Here is a 5,459-nt window from a genome sequence, read left to right on the forward strand (position 1 = left end):
GTGGTTGCTGCTTCTGAACAACAGCATTTTTATTGCACACACAGTTTGGAAGACACTCTTCCAATCATTTACTACGACTACACAAGCTTTAAATGTAAACATCATAAGGAGGTCAGATCCAGAGGAAATCTGACGTTTTGGAGGAGGAAAAGTTACCATACCAACTTTATTTATAAAGCACTTTAAAAACAACCACATCTGTAAATAAAGTGCTGTACAGGTAGATACTTTGATGTATTGGAACTAACTGTGCAACAATTTCTATACAGCTCATATTATCATGTATGTTTTTTATGTTTTTATGTCTAAATGTGAATCTGCTGCAAACCAAATCGCCCTTCAAGGGACAAATTAATAAAATGGATGAATGAATGAATAAATTAAAAGGATAAAAACAGATAAGGAATAAATTAAAGAAAACATCGTAAAAACAACTATATACTAAATAAAAACAGAATAAAAAGGGATTAAAAGGAGTCTCGCCTGGGTTAAAAGCCAAAGAATAAAAATGGGTTTTAAGACGATTTTTAAAAGTGGACAGTGAAGGGGCCTCTCTAATGTGCAGGGAAAGACTAAGTTAATCTTCCAGGTGAAAAACTTGAACTGAAGGAGCTGAAGTTTGGGGAGGGCCATATGAGTTCAACACAGCGCCGGCCTTTGGCATAGGCGACCTAGGTAGCCGCCTAGGGCGCCATCTGCTGGTGGGGGCACGAATAAACATTGGTTCGGTGTTCATTTGCTAGCATAAAATAAAAGAGGAGGAGGGATGTCTGACCGATGCCGACTTGGCCCTTTTATTGCTGGACTTGTAAGTACTTGTTGATTGTTTACCACCCGTGTACAGTATTCTTGACAACGTACCAGTATGTAGTTTTGTTTAGACCTATTTCAAGTGTGTGATATCACCAGCTCGTGGTTGTCTTTACTTTTATTCACTTCATCGCTTCAACAGGACGAGCACAGGGGCGACTTCACGGTAATAAAACCAGTTGAACTTAGCGATTTTAAACATCGTCATTTAGTCAAAATTAAATAAATTACCTCGTCGCTATCCATCCTGCAAACAGCCGCTGAAGACAGAAGAATACTTTTGAGTGAAGTCCTGGCTTCTGTGATTCGCCTACAAAACAAAAGCACGCGACCGGCAGATGTGTACCTTAACGGCAGTATGCACGCGCTAGCGCTCATGGGTGGTTGAGTTCTCTTTCCGGTCCGGTTTGCCTTGGTTGTATTGTTTTGTTGATTATTTTAATGACAAGAAGTGGGATGTTACCATGTTGTAATAGAGAGAGAGGTTTTTTGAATTGCACTTTTCCCCCCAGGGACTTGGAAGTGTTGTTTATTTTTATTTATTTTTATTATGGTTCTAAATATTCAAATGATGTGCATTTTCTGGTAATTGCACTGTTTTGAAAAGTTTTAAGATTTGCTGTATTGTTTTTATTTTCACAAAAGTTCTGTTTGTAAAGTTTTAGTGCGCATTGAAGTAATAAAGAATGTATTTATGTTTATCTTCACAATTTATTATGTATTTATTTTATTGTATGTATGTTTGTGTGTTTGCCGGGGAGGGCAGGGGGTGGCGCGTTTTTGTCTTTCGCCTAGGGCGCCTGCTGAGCAAGGGCTGGCCCTGGCTCAACATACTAATTAATTACCATAAAAGTATGTTGTCATGGGTGGGATTCCTGCAGGAACATGTGGTTCTACCGTGATCTTGTGATCTCAGCTATCCAGCTGCTATGGGCGCTGCCCTGCGCTGTGCTGCACCGCGCTCACGCTTTATATGTGAATTGGGGCGATGCTGATTTCGGGTTTGGACGTTCTGCTCGACCATACGTCCTTCATAGAGGCAAAAAAATCCACTGATGATAACAAAACTTTCACGTCCTCCTCACGTGTCTTCATAGTCTGGTTGTATTCGGACATGTGTTTCAGCTTAAGATGGAGGAACACGTTTGTGGCACATTTTGTATTTGATGTGTTTTGCTTTGTGTCTGAGCTTTGGTCAACCAAACCACCTCCACATCACTGAGGTAGCTCCTCTTTTAGGCTCTAAATCCTCATGTGAGGATGAAGTTGATGCCACCATGCTACGTCATATGTGATTGCACCTCTTCAATGTTAATATAGCGAAATGACAAATTTATATCTTTCAAAAATTATATGATATGGCACACCCTTAATTACAATTACAAAACAACAGCGCTATAGTCATAGACTGTATAAAATATGGACAAAGTCTCCACAACGTTGTGGCCATATTGGATATGAGGGAGCCCAGGGAGCCCTGCAGGACAAACAGGGAACTGCAGGCGATCAACAGCTCCGATATGTTTCTGCTTGAGTGGCTGCAGTGAGTCACTGCCATGAAAACAACCTTAAAAATGCATCAACGTGCGTCTCTGAATGCAGATTTATGGATGTGGACTCCTGCTAAGGTTAAAGACCAACACACTCACATACACACACACACACACAGAGTAACAAAGCCACACTTTCATCACTTCACATCTTATTTACTGACTCCAGATAACATCCTCTGAACTGAACCGACGGCTAAAATTGGAAACTTCGCTGGAGCGAGGAGAAATATCTATTTGAAAACATGAATGTCATATTCCGATCAGTAATCTGCTCCACGCCTCCCTCTGCGCCTCCAAAATCCCCTTGATCTTTCAGTCATTTAGTGCCAGTCCACTTCCACTTGTTCACTCCCCCTCTGGGAGCTCTGCAGAAGAGAAGTGTAATTCTCTCAGTCAATAAGCAGAGAGCCTGGCATCAGATAAAACGCTGGCGTTCTGCTCACATCAGGAAGTTTGACTCGACGTATGCTCTGTGAAATAATCTGAAATTCCTGTTGTAGAAAATAATTTGTACTTTGCCACTTTTGGTTTTGGCATACAGAGAGATTAGTTTAATCTTAAACTCTTCCTGTATGTGGATGTGTTGGTTGTGGGTGGAGATTAAGCGTGGTTACATCAGCCAATCACAGCACCCAGTGCGCAGTGGAAGAAACTACCCTGAGCGGCTATGATAGTGGACGTAGCACGCAGAAAGGAAAATACAACCAAAGTCAAATGAAACACCAAACAGATAAAGCTTTTTCATAAATAAGTCTAAAGTTTGGCTTAAATTTCACTCCCTTTCAGAAACTTGGAGAGCAGTACGGGACGCAGAGCGTCGTGAGTTAGCTTACTGCTAACCAGGTATGTGTCAAATACTCGTGATTAGCTTGTGCTAACATGCAAAGTTAGGTTGACGGCTCTCAAGTCTCTCCCACGTAGAAACGCGAAGCTACAGGTGATTGCTGGGCTAGTGAGTGTGTTCTTAAAGTCAGAGCAAGCTGCAACCTCCAGTCTTAAAGTCTTTGCACACTGAGTCAGTTTTTTTCAGATGTGTTTTTTGGATCCATAATCCAAAAAGAAAAAAATAATGCTATGAACAGACACCTTGCACTCTGAATTTTTGAATTGAGAAAATTTGCAGTATAGGTGGTCCTCAAGTTAAAAATGAGTTTCGTTCCTACGACGCATCGTAACCCAAGTTCCCCGTAAGTCAGATTTTTACCCTAAATACCCCCTAAATCTCTAAATAACTATACAAATTGATGTATTATACTTCATATTCATGGAAAAACAAATACTGCTTCTCTTTTTGTGTCCATGATGTGAAAAAGGTGAGGATACCAAGAAAATTACTGAGCACAAACATAGTCAATCTACACTCGCGACTCGAGACAAAGTATGCTGTGTATTCATACGCGTCAAAAACTAGTACGCATCGTAGGCGCTTATGGACAGCGTGGCATAACTTCGAAACCCTCTCTACTTTCTTTAGTTAAACAACTTAAGTCGAGAACTACATAAGTTGAGGACCTCCTGTACAGGAAAAATGGAATCATCAAGCAAATGATCCTGAGCAGCAGCTGTTTCTATGTTTGAGGTAGCGCACGGGCACACGCACTCACACGCAAGCATACAGACACACCGTCACACACATGTACACAAGTCTTCATTCATTATCTAAACATGGCCCAAAATGTGATGTTGCAAGTAGCAGCGTCTACTGGTCTCTGAAGAGTCAAACTTCCCAGGAAATGAGCTGGGCGGGTGCAAATAAATACAAAAAATTTAAACCTGTTCCGAGAAAAATAATGACGGATGAAATGTTCAGCGTGAGAGTACAAATTTGACATAACATCGGATCCAGTTTTGTTTGTAAGATGCGTCAATTTTGGACGAAAAAAAAAAACAAACTTGGTAAGCAAAGATCTTAAGAATATGAGACAATGCTGAAGAGCTAAAATCTGCTGTTTCTCAAGAGTCCACTTGAGGCTGGCTCTGGAAGTACAGGAAGTCACATACACACCAAGCCAAAAAAAAAATGTTTTCAAAGCAGAAATTAACCTATTTACAACCTGGTTCAAAAAACACCTCCTGTCTGAGTCACTAATTTTACCATCGGCACACACTGTACAAGGGTTGAATTTTTTTCTTACTCACCAGTTTAGGGGATATTAAGATCGCTAGCTTGCCCAATCAGAGGCACAGCTCAGCTCATGTGACTGACAAGCACCAACAGATGGACAGATTTTACTTGTAGTATGTAGTCTAACTAATCTGTTGGGTCTGTTTTGTAGTATACTACTCTGGTGTCCGGCTTCAGACGCATGATGTTTTTTTTTTTGTTTGTTTGTTTGTTTTTTGCCTTTATTATAAATGTACAAACAATCTATGGGCAGATCTTGGCGTTTAGTTATTTTGTTAATCATATCAAACAGAATCATCATTCTTGATGCCTAATCTTACACCAAAAGTTATATCATTTACTGAAAAGAAATCTGGAATTGATTTTTATTTTTTACAGCTGATGGAAAAACCACTTCTTTGCATCACTTCACTTCTGTCTCACAGACAGTCTAACGTTAGTGTTGTTGCATTGTAGTTGTAATGCCGACTCATTTCCAGTAGATGGCAGTAATTCACCAAAACCTGCCACTCGCATAGACAAACAGTATTAGCACTGTGCATTGTGGGAAACAGTATGCCAGGTAGACTGGTCTGTTGCATGCTGGGAAATTTTCCTTGATCAGTAGGACATCAGGGTTTTTTTTTGGTATACTGCAGATTTTACAAGTTTTTGCATACTGACTACTACAGACTGAATTTCAGCCAAAATAGTAGGCACTGCTAGTGTAATAGGCGGTTCTGAAAACAGCTGTTAAGAGGAGCACATATAGAGAAGAGAAACTGAAACTTAAGTATCAATCTATCATCAGCCAAGTATTAATCAGTACTGATCCCAACGTTGGCATCAATATCTCAATATCCTAGAGAATATGAATATGTTATGAAAGTTCCTGGCACTGCAGGAACTTCTTCAAGACAAAGTCCTGTTTAATTTCTTTGATTTGAGGATTTCTGTTTCATAAAACTTGACACATTAATGGATTTAATCTG

The sequence above is a fragment of the Halichoeres trimaculatus genome, unplaced genomic scaffold, assembly GCF_033239565.1.
Source record: "Halichoeres trimaculatus isolate MK-OKI-2021-1 unplaced genomic scaffold, fHalTri1.1 fHalTri1_scaffold_6, whole genome shotgun sequence".
Taxonomy (NCBI): Eukaryota; Metazoa; Chordata; class Actinopteri; order Labriformes; family Labridae; genus Halichoeres; species Halichoeres trimaculatus.